The 18421-nt window shown below is 41.4% G+C and overlaps 1 protein-coding gene across 1 annotated transcript in view; it reads right to left on the reverse strand.

Moving 5' to 3' along the window:
• The window catches only part of IGFBPL1 (insulin like growth factor binding protein like 1), a 92595-nt gene that overhangs the window by 32011 nt on the left and 42163 nt on the right, over positions 1-18421 (reverse strand). The window lies entirely within an intron of this gene.

Raw genomic sequence — 18421 nt, forward strand, 5'->3', positions numbered from 1 at the left:
ACTGGCCTGCCTGAGTACAGATCAGGTTTAAATAGACAAAGTTGAATAAAAATAAAATTATAATGTATAATACATAACTAGTAAGTCAAAATACAAGGTTACATAACCAGACTTGCAAGGCATTATAAACAACATCAATTTGACAGATAATGGGTCATTTAGAAATATTTCAAAATAAGAAAGAATAAATAGAGGAGAAAAAAACATTACTGGTAACACCGCCTGGTGTTGGCCTATTATGCTAGAGAATGGCAGTGGCACAGTATGGTGTATTCTGTCAGTATACTGTATGCACAAGGAATAATGAACAGTCCACACAGGAGCCAGAACTCCCACAGACACTTTGGCAGCTGCTGGAGGTCACATCATCTCTTCAAAATAGATGAGAAGGAAGGAGAACCATCTGTTAAAAGACAAGCCTTTTGCAAATTTACCATTGAAACAAGTATATCTACATCTCTAAATGCCTAATTGACAGTGCTGGAAGATAATGCAGCTTGCAGAAAATCCCCAAATTATTCCCCTTGAGCCTCAGCATTAATACCTGCCAAGTGCCTCCTGTTCCTCCTTGTTCTTTGTCTGATGGTTTATTACCCAGGATGCAACTGAAACTCTGAAAAGCTTTGTAAAGGAGATTTAGTAATAAAAGCCACAGTGTAATAACAGTAGTAAAACCCCAAACATAGATAAATGAATAGAAAGAAAGACAGATAGAGAGAAAGACCCTGTGGGTTCAGTTCAGGTTTGAATGAGACATTTCTGCAGGTGTCTAATATATCAAAATTCATGGAATTCTGTGTATTCATATTTATAACCCAGACACCACAGAACCTCAAGCTTCACTCATCATTTGGTAGATGATAATTAGGCAATATCCTTCTTATTCTGGTAAATGTGCAGAGAAATATAATTAGAAATGTATTTTACAATACTATTGGGGAGATTTACTAAAACTGGAGAGTGCAAAATCTGGTGCAGCTGTGCATAGAAACCAATCAGCTTCCAGGTTTTATTGCCAAAGCTTAATTGAATAAGCTGACGTTAGAAGCCGATTGGTTACCATACACAGCTACACCAGATTTGCGCTCACCAGTTTTAGTAAATTCCCCCCTATGTTTAACCATAGCATTACTGCTCATATTTATAAACTAGAAGCAGTTATACTGTTGCTCTATACCTGTATAACAATAATCAACAGCATGTTGAAAGATAAAATCCACAGACCTACATACCTATAAGTTGCTATATATTTTTGAAGGACTTGGGTGTACATGACATTTGGGCCTGGAAGGGCTTCTCACTGCCAAGTTCATTTATCCTCATGAGGTTCAAGATAGGAAACAAAGCCATGCTGTGGGCTTGGAGGTACAAAGGAAACAAAGCGTTGGTGTGCCAAGGTTGAGCAGAGCATGTTTGAAGTCAGTCAAAGTGGTGTATGAGCAGCTATTTTCCAAGGCCACAAATGCTGTAGGTGTTATACTGCCCTAGACACACTTGGACTATGACACCATTTTGAACAAGCTGTAATCCTTGTGTGAGATATTGGAGGAAGTATGCTGTTAACGGTACAATCCACCAAACAAGGGAAAGGAGACTTGGATCCTGTCTCCTGAACTATAAGATTGTGCACATGGGCAAATTAAAATAATTCCATCAACACTGCATCTCTCTTCCAGGACCTGGCAGAAAAATACAGCATAAAAAATGCTTGTTTTGGTGCATAATGAAACCTTTACGTTATGTTCATTTACATGTATATGGTGTTTAGAGGCGTACGCACATAGACTCATTCTATTGGCTAGAAAATTCATTTATTCTAGCCACTAGAATGAGTTAATGTACACTTTTACTCACATATGCATAAATTATGCCAGTAAGCTCCTCTGTAAAACTAGGCAGGTATGGGGCATTTTTATATGCTCCTAAATACTGCTCTAACATATGATTCTAAATGCCACCATGTGCATGTAAACATTGGCTGAAATACAGGCATATAAAAATTTAAATCCCTGTACACGTGGGGTTTTTTAATTCTGGCCCATGTGCATGAGGCTTAAGCAACCTTTCAACTCTTCTCATCAACCACTGCATGCCTCTACAGATGCCACAGATGTTCAGAGTGGTTCAGAATGGTAAAATAAAATAGGAAACAGTTAAGTCCTGATGCTGTTAATTTCTGATCCTGCTGCTCCAGACACTGGCCCACAGTCATCATCATAGTAAATGTTGATAACTGAAAATATTGTCAGGAGATGGTTGAGCATGGTTGGATGTGTAGTTGTGAGGATGCAGCCCTGCTTGAGCATCCTCAGAAAAAGAAACTGATGTCAAGAGGAAACCGCGGAGATGGAGGAACTTGTGTCTACATGGAGTATCCAGATAAAGGCTAGTGGTAAAGTGTAATAGCAGTAATAACAGTAGTAGCCACCTAGTGGGAGATAATGTTTCCAGTGACATCAGGCTGAAATTGGGGAAAGGTATTCTGTCTCTAGTGAGTCTAGATATTTTGCAATTTGTATGTTATTATTATTATTATTATTATTATACAGTATTTATAAATCACCAATGGTTCGCTCAGCGCTGTACATTACAAAGGGGGACAGAACATGTGACAGAACAATACCAATACAATGCAAAACATGAGGGGATTGAGGGCCCTGCTCTTTCGAACTTACAATCTAGTATGTTGAATCCTTCTGTATTACAGATAGTTTTTAAAAGATAATTTAGGGTGCTTGTAGGATTTGTATATGATATACTGTATAGTGATTATTATGCATATTTAATTTATGTAATATGCTCAGCCCTAAATACTACAAATAGTCAATTTGTATTTCTTTTTCATCTGGCAAATATTCCTCTTGCATATGGTAGAATTATGTAGTTTTTTGCTTCTGTGCTAAATGTCTTAAAGGACATTGTAAAGGAAATTTTCCTTTAAAATAAAAATTTCATATTTACCTGCTCTGTGCAATGATTTTGTATAAAGCAGCCCCAATCCTCCTCTTCTGAGGTCCACCACTGGCGCTCCTGGTTCCTTTCCCCCAAAGGAACCCGCTTGCTATGGGGGCACATAGGGTGAGTGCCTATGGGGGTCCATTCACGCACAGTGAGGCTCGACTCCAATATTCACTCACTCCTCACTGGCTGTGATTGACAGCAGCAGGAGCCAATGGTTCCCACTGCTTTCTGGGAGCCTATGAGGTGGGAGAGCGCAGAGAGAACCGCTGTTGGGCACAGCGTTGGATTGAGATTGGATTCAGGTAAGTATAAGGGGGGCTGGTGGGGGGGCGGAGCTGCATACAGAAGGTTTTTTTTTTTACCTTAATGCAGAGAATGTATTAGGGTAAAAAAAAAAACCTTATACCTTTAAAGACACTTTAAGTTCATTTGGCTATGCTTGGAGTATCGGTTTTAAGTGTTACTAAACCCACAACAGTAAAATCAGTCTGTATATGCAGTAAAGCATGCTTGTTATACTCACTGTGGAACCTAAGGGGTTAATCCTCTGCATTGTGTAAAAAGGCTGTTTGATCCTGTCTTCTCTGATCCTTCCCTTCTTCCACAGTCCCCAAACCATCTGCTGATAAAACAGAGCCTTGGGAGGCAAGCTGCAGATGCTCAGTTAGGTGTGTATTGCTAGAGATTGTCTTTTTTCTTAGGAGAGTGCATATGATCAGTACAGGGCCAATCAGCACTGTCCAGAGGATCAGGGGTTATGCTGCCTCATAGGACAATCAGAGGAGAATGAAAATTCCTCCTATAAGCTTTAGCCAGTGCTCTGCTGGACACTGATAGAAGTCACAAGACTGCTATATACTGCTGATGAGAAAAGGTATTTAGCGGTTTATATTTACTAAAATAATTGCATTTCCATGTTCTGTGTACTGTGAGAGACCAGATCTAGTGAATGCAGGGTCCTGAGTTCAGTAACATTTTAAGTGAATGGCTTATTAAGATGACAGGAATGTGCAGCAATCTTGGCAAAACACGAGATTAAAAATTACACTAAGCTTGAAAAAAAAAGGAGCATCTATGGGCAAGAAACGTGTACAGGGCAGCCTATTGAAATGCTTGTGATGCCTTATGCGCGACACGCATTTCCTCATGCAAATTGCCCTTTAAAAATCACAAGAGGGAACTCTCCTGCTACTCGAGGTCTGAACAGGACCTAACTGATTTTAAATTTACTAATGTGTCTATAGGCAATTATAAATTACTACTGAATTGCAAACATTTCTTAGTAGTAAACTCTAAGAACTGAGAAATTGTTTCATATTCCAAGGCTGGAGTATCATTTATCCCTCTATCATCTATCCAATAACTATATGCTTATGTCAGAGCTTTTTTTCAGCGGGAACGTAAGAGAACGCAGTTCCAGCACCTCCAGCACTGAATGTATGTAATGGCAAGGGATGCTGATGTGTGCTGGTCTTTTGATGCTGGCTGCTGGGGATCTATTGTTGTAGGGGGTGTCTTTTGTGCTGAGGAGGTCTGTTATTGCTGGTGGAGGATCTATTGTTGCTGGGGGTATTTGTTGACGGGAAGGATCTACTGTTGAGAGAGGGGTCTAATATTGCTGATTGCTGTAGGATCTATTGATGCTAGCTGAGGGGGGATCTGTTGTTGCTAGGGGAATCTATTGTTGCTGGATGGGGTCTATTGTTGCTGGCTGCAGGGGATCTGTTTTACTGCTTTTCTTGTTATCATAAACAAATTTCATACAAATTATTAAGCACCACAAAATGATACTTGGTTCTGTATTCTCTAAAAGGGCGGTACTGGGAGCGGGTGGAACCAAGGAACAGGAGGTGGGTAGGGGGTAGAGACAAGGGGTTACTTGAAAAGGAGAGTTCCTGCACCTAATGTCTGAGAAAAAAGTCCTGCTTATAGTACATAACAAATCCACCAGCTGAATGCTACACTAGTTACACGGGGCACCTATGGTGATGCATCTGCAGACATATCTTGCTAGAAGTGCCCAGTTACCTATAATACTTGGGTACCTGCAGAAGAAAAGGATTGAAAGAGGTCTCTGAATCTGTCATTACTGTAGATGGTAGGTTATGCTTCTATGTATATCAATTAGTTTCAGTGTTTTTTATGCAAATACAAAGGATTTTTCAATTCGCTGACAAATTTTAATGATCTCCAATTACTCGTGTCTATTCTTCAGTCTCTGGGAATTGGAATTCAACTAGCATTTTATAAAGCTAATTTCTTTTTCATTTAATCCTCAGTATTGCTGTGGCTTAATTACATGTAAACAGTCAGGGGTCACTTATTTTCTTGGCAGGAAACCCTCTCCCATTGTTCTGCCATTAGTCGAGTGAAACTAATCTACACTTATTAACAGTGAATTGCTATTGATGTATTCTTGATAATGGCATCCAGAAAATTTAATTCTTTAAAAAATGAAATAGCAGAGTTGTAAATTACTGAAGGACAAAAACTTATAAGGGAACCTTCACTGTTAATTTTATTCCATAACTGATGATAAAAAGCATTAAACTGTGTTATTGGGTGTGCTGCTGTCCTATAGAAACATAATGACTGGGAACTTTTGGCATTGAGGATAACTCAACCTAGTGATCCTTATTAAACTAGTCCTAGACCTCAAGTCAAGACAGTGCAGTAGAGATCAATGAGTACAGTCAGCCTTAGGTGTATGGGCTTGTTCACACAATGTCCATTGAGCTCTGTTTTTCTGCACACCACCGCACAAGTATGGGGTGAATAGGGAACATAGAAAACAATGGAGTTCTACATACCCTGGTTACACTATACAAGTGCAGTGGTGTGCAGAAAAATGTGGGTCAATGGACATGGGGTGAGGTCTCTCCCTCTCTCTTTTCTCAGAGAAAAGGTGCACAAACTCACCCCCCTTCCCTAGGTCACACTTTTCTCACCCCCTACCAACCCTCTACCAATCCCTTAGAACCATCCATGAATTAGTAAATTTGGGGGGGGGGGGGGGTATGCATATTTATAAGCATACCAGCTGTACTTGCATACAGGGAGGGATACGTACAGGGTGTATGCCCCATATGCAGACTGTGTTCAGAGCATACATTCCTTTAAACATACATGGGGGCAGCACAGTGGCTAAATGGTTAGCACTTCTGCCTGGCAGTACTAGGGTTGTTGGTTCAAATCCCAACCATGGCACCATCTGCCTGGAGTTTGCATGTTCTCCTGGTGCCTGCGTGGGTTTCTTCCCATACTCCAAAGACATGCAGGTAGGTTAATTGGCTGCTGTCTAAACTGGCCTTAGTATGTGTATGTATAAATGTGAGTTTGGGACTTTAGATTGTACACCCCTTGAGGGTTAGGAACTGATGTGAATGTGCAATATATATGTAAAGCGCTGCGTAAATTGACGGCACTATATAAGTACCTGTAATAAATAAATAATAAATGGGGATGTGCATCCATATACAGTTGCTAGAAAAAGTATGTGAACTCCTTGGGATTACGTGGAGTTTTGCATGAATTGGGCCTAAAATGTGCTCTGAACATCATCTAAGTCACAACAATAGAAGAACACAGTCTCCTGAACATAATACTACACAAACATTAGATGTTGCCATGGTTTAATTGCCATAACATGTAAACATTCACAGTGCAGGGAAGTAAAAGTATGTGAGGCCCTAGCTTAATGACTTCTCCCAGAGGTAATTGGAGCCAGGAGTGAGCCAAGCTTGACTCCAATCAGTGTGATGATATTGGATGTGTTGCTGACAGCTGTCCTTCCCTTAAAAAACACACACTTGTTTTGGGTTTACTGGTTTCAAGAAGCACTCTCTGGCACATGCTAACATTTTTGTTGACACATCTACAATAAGTAAAACATTAAACAAGAATGGAGTACATGGGAGGACACCACGGAGAAAGCCATTGCTGTCCAAAAGGAATATTGCAGCACGTTTGAAGTTTGCAAAAGAGCACCTGGATGTTCCACAGCACTACTGGCAAAATATACTGTGGTCAGATGAAACCAAGATTGAGTTGTTTGGGAAGAACACACAACACTATGTGTGGAGAAAAAAGGCACAGCACACCAACATCAAAACCTCATCCCCACTGTAAAACATGGCGGAGGGAGCATCATGATTTGGGGCTGCTTTGCTGCCTCAGGGCCTGGACAGATTGTTGTCATTGATGGGAAAATGAATTCCAGAGTTTATCAAGACATTTTGCAGGAAAACGTACGACCATCTGTCCGCCAACTGAAGCTCCGCAGAGGATGGGTGATGCAACAGGACAATGACCCAAAGCATACAAGTAATTCAACAAAACAATGGCTGCAACAGCACAGAATACGCCTTCTGGAGTGGCCCAGTCAGAGTCCTGACCTCAACCCGATTGAAATGCTGTGGCATGACCTTAAGAGAGCGATTCACACCAGACATCCCAAGAATATTGCTACACTGAAACAGTTTTGTGAAGAGGAGTGGTCCAAAATTACTCCAGATTGTTGTGCAGGTCTGATCTGCAACTACAGGAAACGTTTGGTTGAGGTTATTGCTGCCAAAGGAGGGTCAACCAGTTATTAAGTTCAAAGGTTCACATATTTTTTCCTCCCTGCACTGTGAATGTTTACATGTTATGTGCAATTAAACCATGGCAACATCTAATGTTTGTGTAGTATTATGTTCAGCAGACTGTGTTCTTCTATTGTTGTGACTTAGATGACGTTCAGAGCACATTTTATGCCCAATTCATGCAAAACTCCACGTAATCCCAAGGGGTTCACATACTTTTTCTTGCAACTGTATATGCATACAGCCACTGTGTATTTCAGCTTGCCATTGATTTCTACTGGCAGCTAGGCCTGTACACAAGGCCTGCAACCAAAACAAGCCCAGTTTTTACACTGCATAGTAGGGGTGAACTCGTGCCTGTCCTGACGAGAGTCTGAATTCACTTGAGCTACCCTGCCAGGAAGCTGTCACTGCAGATTGCCGATCATAGGTGGCAGAGGCATTTCCTGCGCTGAAAATGCACGTATACACACCCCTTGTAAACACGTGGCTGTGGGGATTGCCTCTGCCACCTATGATTGGCTGTTGGCTTTGACAGCTTCCTGGCAGGATAGCTTAGACACATTTAAATCCAAACACACATGAGCTCATGCCTACTTTACAGTTCTAAGCATCCATGTGCACGAGCCCTTAGAGTTTGTTAATGCAGTAGAAGCACTATAGTACCACTACAGCAAGAATAGATCCCTCCAACAACAGCAGACAACCCTCCATATCCAGAAAAAATAGCCCCGCACAGTAACAATAAACAGGCCCCCATATCCAGCACAGCAACAATAGACAGGTCCCCATATCCAGCACTACAACAACAGACAACCCCCACCTCCAGCACAGAGACAATAGACAGCGGCCTATTTTTCAGACAGTCCCCTATTTTTCAGACAGTCCCCTATTTTTCAGCACAGCAGCACTATACACCCTCATTTTCCAGCATAGCAACAATAGACAGCACCCCCCCCCCCCCCCCCCCCCCGAAAAAAAAATCCAGCAGTAAATAGTTCCCCTGACTCCCTGTCCAGCAATATTAGCAAATTGCCATATGTACTCAGCAGCAGTCAGGGCAGGCAAGCACACCGCAAGGTAGCTCTTCCTTGTGTAGTTGTGAGTGGCGCCAAAACAGAGGAGAGGTGGATGCAGACCAATACAGAGAGAGGCATAGTGCAGTTGAAATCATTCCTCCTTCCACTCTCTCAGGGCTGCAGCCAGCACTAGAAGAGCTTTTTCAGCTATGCAACCCTGTTCATTCTGCAGCTGGAGCCGACCAAAAAGCAGATGGAACAGTCTTTCTCCCTTACAGTGTCTTCTGGCGGAGGTGCTGAAATGCTGTATTGGCACGTCCCGCCAGAAAAAAAAAAAATAATATAAATATTATATATATAAATCTATATAGGGCGTTCAAATAAAACTGGGATTTTTGAGTTTATATAGTAAAAGAACAAATTTCAAGGAGTGGACATTGCATTCCTTTTTCAATATAATTTCCTGCTATATTTATACACTTATCCCAGCGTTTAACTAATGCCTGGAAAGCTTTGAACATTTTTCTCAATATGCCTGATCCATTCTAGGACAGTCTGCTTCACTTCATCATCATTGTGTTCAATGTTCCCACAGAAAGATTCATCCCCTAGTGCAATTTCACAACAGACTATTATCCAGGATCAGGCGTTCCATGCGCTGAATGTTCACAGGAGTGACTGCTGTGGGCTGGGAACCTCCACAGGCGGGATCGTCACTGACCTACATAAGGCCATCTTTAAAACGTTTACAGCATTCAAATGTTTTACTGTGGCTGAGAGTCCCATCACTGCACTGTGCTTGACGTCTTCTGTAGATATCTCTGGGTTTTATGCCTTCGTTCACAAGAAACTCCATCACCACACGCTGTTCCATGCACGCACTAACACTCTTGTCTGCCATCCAACAGAAATACCAGAATAACAATAACAGTAATAAATACAATGGTTACATAAAAGATGATTCCCTTTAAAGGTTTCTTTTACTTTCAGCATGAAATGGAAACATCTTTAAAATCTTTTAGTGGATTTATTTTAAAAGATGTTACCTGCCATAGTACATTTGCTGGTGTATTGACTCCTTGTCCTGTTCCTCCTTCCACTTAGACAAGTAGTAGGCACCTGTGACATCAGGTGTATGGATGGAAGTAACTAGGACAATCACAAGCCAACATGCCTATGATTCTAAAGTCCTAAGCTTCTGTCCATTGTTAGAACAGATAAGATAACAGAAGAAGGAGGTGAGCACGTTGGGCAATGGCAATGTGGATAGCAATATTTAGATAAACCTTTCACTAGGGTTTACATTTCAAACTTTGGTAAAATAATTGCTTTCAGAACCAAAAATATATTACATATAACATGCTAATTAGCCATTTTCACTGTAAACAACTTTGAGGCTTCTACAGAGACACACACGCACCTGAATAAAGTTACATATAACACTATTCACTTCAGCTTCACTGTACATCTTCTCTATGACATCCCATGACTGTGGTAGTGGAGCTAGACACTCCAGTGCAACTGAAAGGTAGGGCAGCATTTCAGTTATGTGCTGAATGTACCATTGCCACTAGCACCGTTCCTTTACCTTACTGTGTCATGGTTGGTGTAGAAAGTTGCTTCTCAAGCACATACACGAGGAGAAAATGTATGAACTCTTATTCATATCCACTAGAAGAAGGAATTACAGTTCCATGACCAAGAATTATGGAATAAAAGTAAAGCGAGCGCTCAAAGATCAGCTGCTGAAACACTCCAAGGAATCACTGGACCTCATAACAAGAATAATAAGTATATATAGTGCAGCGCTGTGATATAATTAAAAGGTAAACATAATTAGATGAGTAAAAGTAAATAGTTCATAAAGTCCTTCCACAATAAAGTGATCATAGATATGTGAAGGTCTCCTCCTCATTAGGTGACTGGAATCAAACAGAAAAAAATGCGCACTCACCGACCGCACATTTTAAATGCGCATGTGTATAATCTTATCCAGATGACCAGCCAGGCATGCAGATCCTAAGAACACATAGACCATCCCTCTCAAATACTGACATCGGCCTTGGGTGCAGTGATATACCTCCAGGTCCAGAGAGCCCTCTTGCCCCAAAAGATAGGTAGACAGGGGTCCCCCTCATGGTTCCAGGTACCCCAGAAGTGGTAGATGTAGATCTGAAACCCTCTTATTAGTATCCCATAACCCACCGACCATATAGAATGATTGCAAAAGATGGTAGCAGTATGGATAGTGCCAACAAAGTAATCCTTCAAAGTGGTAGGGGATATTCAAGCTGTGTAGGCAGAGCCCGACATGTTTCGCAATGACAGTCGCTTCCTCAGGGTCTAGCAATATATCTGTACCAAATAGCTTATTCTGATTTCACTGCACTCTGTAAGCTTTTCACAATGTGCATTTCCTGGCTGGAGAACACCCAACATCATCTAGCGCTTTCCTCCCCTGGGGCATGCCTGGCTGGTCATCTGGATAAGATTATACACATGCGCATTTAAAATGTGCGGTCGGTGAGTGCGCATTTTTTCTGTTTGATTCCAGTCACCTAATGAGGAGGAGACCTTCACATATCTATGATCACTTTATTGTGGAAGGACTTTATGAACTATTTACCTTTACTCATCTAATTATGTTTACCTTTTAATTATATCACAGCGCTGCACTATATATACATGACCAAGAATTGGTTTCAACAGCTGAATGCTGGAAAATACCAAGGATCTATCAGGACTCATTTTGTTATGGTGCCCCCTGGGAGGTAATGCAGGCCCACCCTAGCACAAATTCAAAGTACTAGATGATTTTCACCAAAGCAACTAATGGTGAGGGGCTGGAAATCCTATTGGTCCCTTTTCTTTGCTGCAAACTGTCACCAAGTCACGGCCCACAGGATCGCCTCACCAAGAGGTTGCTGAGACAGAACTATAGTGTGGAGACTATTCACAATGAGTTAGAGAAGAGAGTAGCTAGGTTCAGACAAAGGTTGCGGCAGGAGGCAAGCAACAGTGTAGTCAGGTCCAGACAGGGGTCATGGCAGACAGCTTGTTAGAGAGTAGACAAATCCTTCTGGGTTGGTAACAGACAGCAACTGGCAGGTATATATTATAGCTCTTTAGCTTTCAGGTAAATGGGGATAACTTTAAATGCAGGAGCTTAAATACTCTTTTGGTCAGAAGACACGCCCATGTCGTTGCTGGGAACAATGGAAGTGCTGGAGGTAGTGGAGGTCCTAGGAATCCTAGAAATGCCCGCAGGGATTCTTTAAGGAATTTTGGAGGAGAGGGAACTGCAGAGATCTGCAGGGAAGAATGATGAAGTAATGCTGAAAACAAAGGGCATAATATGGATCAGGAACTTGAGGTCTGCATGCTCCAGAAGGGACCTGTCTGAATGGCACTACTGATGAGTAAGGGGGGGCAAGTTAGAGATGCTTTGTCTTTTTGCCAGTTCATCCCCTGATATTATCCGAGTTTCCTAAGATATGATAGAAATTGTATTTATATTACCAATTGCCTAACAACACAAAAGCATATTTTTCAACTTGCTTGTCTGAAGAGTCACCTAGGTGATATTTGAAAAATTAATCTGAAAATATAGAAGATGGTTTCTCTGTGACGCAATTAGTAAGAAAGCAGAACATGTGGGGTTTTTGGGATTGCCTCTATGGCCAGAATAATGATGTGTAATATATATTATAGTGTGCTTGTATCTAAGGTATCTTGTTCTATATGAAGTTTTCATACAGCTACATGGCTTATCCTTTTGCAGTATCTACTGGCAGCATCAGGCCTAAACATGGAACATATGTAAACCCACACTGCTTCTAGGTCTTCCAAATCTTTTGTGCCATTGGACAGTTAAGTTATTATTTCCCAAGGAAATTGTTGATCTTTAAATCAAAGTTTAATAGAAAAACTAGTAGGTTTTTTACTAGAAAGAAGATTTTAAAAAACTCCAATTCAAATAACAATTTTTTCATAGTTTCCAAAAGAAGAGCTGTTTACACCTTAAAATGATCTAATTTCTACTTGCCATTTTCATTAGTAATTAAACTGAAATTGAGGGCATTTTACTCACTTTAGAGAGATTTCTGCTTACTTGTTTCTGTGTCTTTAGAACAGGAAGTAAAGAGAAATTCCCCCAATGGAATGGCAAAAAAACTTGATAGGCTTTTTAACCATTCCCTACAATATCACAATGAAAATCTTTTGGCTTTAGATATACTTTCAAATGTTTGTAAAGGCTGAAGATTTTTTACCTTCATGCATTTTATGTACCTGAGACTGACCCAGCGACGTGCACAAGAGCAGTAGCTCTCCCGGGTCTCTCCCTCCTCGTTGGCTGAGACACAGCAGCAGGAGCCATTGGTCAATCACAGCCAGTGAGAAGGGAGTGGGGGGGGGGGGCAAGCCACGCTTTATGTGTCTTACAGAAACACAGAGATGGCTCAGGAGTAAGCACACACAAGTGCCCCCAGAGCAACCAGCCACTGACACTGATGCAGTAGCATTTTCCTTCCAGTGACACCATGATGCAGGAGCATTTTTTCTCCTTCCAGTGATACTTCCAACACAAATGCTGGGGCATATTTTTCCTTCCATTGGCACTACTAACCCTGATGCTGGAGTGTTTTCTCCATTGCCACTTTAACCCATATTTTGCACTGTTATTAAATTGTTAATTTGCTGTAGTGTACTACAACCATTGGAACTATTTTCGTGCATGCCACAACCATAAAATACCTTTTGGCATGGTGCACTGCATACGGCATTATTATCCTGCCCCTTGCCTTGTCCTCTGTCCCACCTCAATTATCACACCCACTGATTTTCAAAAGATGTCAAGTATGCATATCAAACATAGGCTGGGTACTGCACAGAATTAGACATCAGTGATGTTTTCAGTAACAGGAATACAGTACATGTTCTGTTTCAAATTCTGCTTTATGCATTCACATACTTTCATACTGTCTGGACAGTATGGTCATCTGCTGAACTGACACCATCCACAAGCACCTAAACTTTTTAATAAGACACAGGAGTTGAATCCAATGTAATTTTACGTCATATAATTGCAGAACAATCTTAGTCAATCTTTTGACATGTAAGAAGACAATAACTTTCTTAATCCCTGTCTGTGTGAAGTACTAACAATGACAGAGGGAACATGGAAGAAAAATAGAAGGTCTAGCTGGGACTGAACTAAATAGCCCAAAAGATACCAAATCAACTAAGTAAACATGTTGTAGCGGCCCTACTCCTACTAGATGTCAGCATACCACAAAACAATAGAAACCAGACACTGTTCAAAGCAATTATAGAAAAATACATATAAGTGGGACAGAGCAGAACACATGGGTTTTGCAGTATGCAACATCTGGGATACATTTGTGAAACATTCAGCAATCTATATCTATAGTCATTGAAAATGTTATAGGGGTTAGCTTCTGTCTAACCACTTCATTACCAGTATGTTTCTTAATTTTTTAAAAAGATTGTGGCAAAAAAATCAGGTGAGGTTGTCTACTTTCCAAAAAGCTGTATTTTATTTCTTATTTTATTTTTTTTTGGGGGGGGGGGGGGTTGTACTGTCTTGGCATTTTTATTGAACATGTTTCTATAACAAAAAGTAAAAGAACCAGTTTTTCAAAATGTTTGGTCTTTTTTCTGCTATATAGTGAAAATTTTTACAAATACAACCATTGTTGAATACATGAAAAATCTGTCTCAAAAAACAATATAACATTTACAGGGACATTATTGCTTGACTGAATAATTGTCAGTCCAACTATCACAGCACTGAAAACAGAACATTGACTTAGAAAGGAATGAGGAATGAGGTGTAACACGCATGTTCTATGCAGATCTTCAAAACAACTGAGGAAAGTAATTGGAATTGACAGTGCTTTCTTGAAGTACTGTACTCCCACTTGGGAACGTTAATTTTCAGTTTTTTATGCTCTAATACTGGAATGCCAAAAGAATTTATTCTGTCATTTTCAGATTAAGTTTATCTGTGCAGTGCATATTTATCCTGCTGCACAATGTATCCATAAATAAGCAAAGGTTTAAGCTAACAAACCACCCATAAAAATATGCAGGAATGTCTGGAAACCATGCTATGATTCAGACACGTTCCAAATACCAGCAATTTTTATTATATTAAAGAGATCAAAATATTTGCTTCATTAAAATACCAGAAACCAAAATGAATGGTCTTTGGGTGAACAAGCTAACCCAACCCAGGACAGCCATCAGAAATTTTGGGGCCCCTTACACAGCTTTAGGCCTGCCCCCCCCCCCCAGGTCTGACCACCAACATTCCCCAGGGCCTGCCCAATGTCCGTCTTTCAGTGCACTCACTTTTATTTTAACACTCTTACAACTTAATATATGAAAATGAAAAGTGTATTCCAAGTCATCAGTGCTTTCAAGATTTAACAGTAAGGAATTATGTTTTGGCCAAAAAATATGAAGCCTGCCACTACAACAGGGTAGACCCTACACTAACTGTACTACCTTTTCAATGCCCCCCATTTTATCCACACAAAAAAAATCCAAAACAAAAAAACAAAGAGCCCTTAAAATTTAATCTGCCCCCCATGTATTCAGCAAAGAGACATCACAATCCAGCAAAGAGACATCCTCATATATTCAGCAAAGAGACATCCCAATCCAGCAAAGACACAGCCCGTTTCAGCGGAGACATCCCCATATAGCAAAGAGACAGCCCAATCCAGCAAAGACATCCCTATAAATTCAGCAAAGAGACAGCCCCCTATATTCAAAGAGTTATTCCAACCTAGCAAAGAGAAATCCCCATATAGCAAATAGATGGCCCAATCCAGCAGGGACATCCCCATATATTCAGCAAAGAGACATCCCAATCCAGCAAAGAGATGGTCCATTACAGCAAATAGACATCCCCATAGAGCAAAAATACATCCCAATCCAGCAAAAAAGGTAGCTCAATCCAGCAAAGAGACAGCCCTATATAGCAAAGAGACAGCTCAGTCCAGCAAAGAGACAGTTCCATATAGCAAAGAGATGGCCCAATGCAGCAAAGAGACAGCCCTATATAACAAAGATGAACCAATCCAGCAAAGAGACAGTCCCAAATAGCAAACAGCCATCCCAGTCCAACAAAGAGACGGCCCAATCGAGCAAAGAGACAGATTCATATAGCAAAGAGATGGCCCAAGCCTGCAAAGAGACAGCCCCATTTAGCAAAGAGAAAGTCCAATCCAGCAATGAGACAGCCCCGTATATCAAAGTGATGGTCCAATCCAGCAATGAGACAGCTCCATATAGCAAAGAGACGGCTGAGTCCAGAAAAGAGACAGTTCCATATACCAAAAAGACAGCTCAGTCCAGCAAAGAGACAGTTCCATATAGCAAAGAGATGACCCAATGCGGCAAAGAGGCAGTTCCTTATAGCAAAGAGATGGCCCAATCCAGCAAAGAGACAGTCCCATATAGCAAATAGCCATCTCAATCCAGCAAAGAGATGGCCCATTCCAGCAAAGATATATCCACATATAGCAAAGAGACGCCCCAATCCAGCAAAGAGACAGATCCATATAGCAAAGAGATGGCCCAATCCAGCAAAGAGACAGCCCCATATAGCAAAGAGATGGTCCAATCAAGCAAAGAGACAGCCCCATATAGCAAAAATAAGGTCAAATCCAGCAATGAGACAGCCCTATATAGCAAAGAGACGGTCCAATCCAGCAATGAGACAGCTCCATATAGCAAAGAGACGGCTCAGCCAGCAAAGAGACAGTTCCATATAACAAAGAGACAGCTCAGTCCAGCAAAGAGACAGTTCCATATAGCAAAGAGACAACCCAATACAGCAAAGAGGCAGTTCTTTATACCAAAGAGATGGCCCAATCCAGCAAAGAGACAGTTCCATATAGCAAAGAGACAGCTCAGTCCACCAAAGAGACAGTTCAATATAGCAAAGAGATGGCCCAATGAAGCAAAGAGATGGTCCAATCCAGTAAAGAGACAGCCCTATATAACAAAGAGATGGCCCAATACAGCAAAGAGACAGCCCTATATAACAAAGAGATGGCCCAATACAGCAAAGAGACAGTCCCATATAGCAAACAGCCATCCCAATCCAGCAAAGAGACGGTCCAATCCAGCAATGAGACAGCTCCATATAGCAAAGAGACGGCTCAGTCCAGCAAAGAGACAGTTCCATATAGCAAAGAGACAACCCAATGCAGCAAAGAGGCAGTTCCTTATAGCAAAGAGATGGCCCAATCAAGCAAATAGACAGTCCCATACAGCAAATAGCCATCCCAATCCAGCAAAGAGATGGCCCATTCCAGCAAAGATACAATCCCATATAGCAAAGAGACGCCCCGATCCAGCAAAGAGACAGATCCATATAGCAAAGAGATGGCCCAATCCAGCAAAGAGACAGCCCCATATAGCAAAGATATGGTCCAATCCAGCAATGAGACAGCTCCATATAGCAAAGAGACGGCTCAGTCCAGCAAAGAGACAGTTCCATATAGCAAAGAGACAACCCAATGCAGCAAAGAGGCAGTTCCCTATAGCAAAGAGATGGCCCAATCAAGCAAAGAGACAGTCCCATACAGCAAATAGCCATCCCAATCCAGCAAAGAGATGGCCCATTCCAGCAAAGATACAATCCCATATAGCAAAGAGACGCCCCAATCCAGCAAAGAGACAGATCCATATAGCAAAGAGATGGCCCAATCCAGCATAGAGACAGCCCCATATAGCAAAGAGAAGGTCCAATCCAGCAATGAGACAGCCCCATATAGCAAAAAGACGGTCCAATCCAGCAATGAGACAGCTCCATATAGCAAAGAAATGGCTCAGTCCAGAAAAGAGACAGTTCCATATACCAAAAAGACAGCTCAGTCCAGCAAAGAGACAGTTCCATATAGCAAAGAGATGACCCAATGCGGCAAAGAGGCAGTTCCTTATAGCAAAGAGATGGCCCAATCCAGCAAAGAGACAGTCCCATATAGCAAATAGCCATCTCAATCCAGCAAAGAGATGGCCCATTCCAGCAAAGATATATCCACATATAGCAAAGAGACGCCCCAATCCAGCAAAGAGACAGATCCATATAGCAAAGAGATGGCCCAATCCAGCAAAGAGACAGCCCCATATAGCAAAGAGATGGTCCAATCAAGCAAAGAGACAGCCCCATATAGCAAAAATAAGGTCAAATCCAGCAATGAGACAGCCCTATATAGCAAAGAGACGGTCCAATCCAGCAATGAGACAGCTCCATATAGCAAAGAGACGGCTCAGCCAGCAAAGAGACAGTTCCATATAACAAAGAGACAGCTCAGTCCAGCAAAGAGACAGTTCCATATAGCAAAGAGACAACCCAATACAGCAAAGAGGCAGTTCTTTATACCAAAGAGATGGCCCAATCCAGCAAAGAGACAGTTCCATATAGCAAAGAGACAGCTCAGTCCACCAAAGAGACAGTTCAATATAGCAAAGAGATGGCCCAATGAAGCAAAGAGATGGTCCAATCCAGTAAAGAGACAGCCCTATATAACAAAGAGATGGCCCAATACAGCAAAGAGACAGCCCTATATAACAAAGAGATGGCCCAATACAGCAAAGAGACAGTCCCATATAGCAAACAGCCATCCCAATCCAGCAAAGAGACGGTCCAATCCAGCAATGAGACAGCTCCATATAGCAAAGAGACGGCTCAGTCCAGCAAAGAGACAGTTCCATATAGCAAAGAGACAACCCAATGCAGCAAAGAGGCAGTTCCTTATAGCAAAGAGATGGCCCAATCAAGCAAATAGACAGTCCCATACAGCAAATAGCCATCCCAAT

Source organism: Staurois parvus, unplaced genomic scaffold (genome assembly GCF_062004578.1).
Source record: "Staurois parvus isolate SC_StPar_1 unplaced genomic scaffold, SC_StPar_1.0 ptg000012l, whole genome shotgun sequence".
Lineage (NCBI taxonomy): Eukaryota > Metazoa > Chordata > Amphibia > Anura > Ranidae > Staurois > Staurois parvus.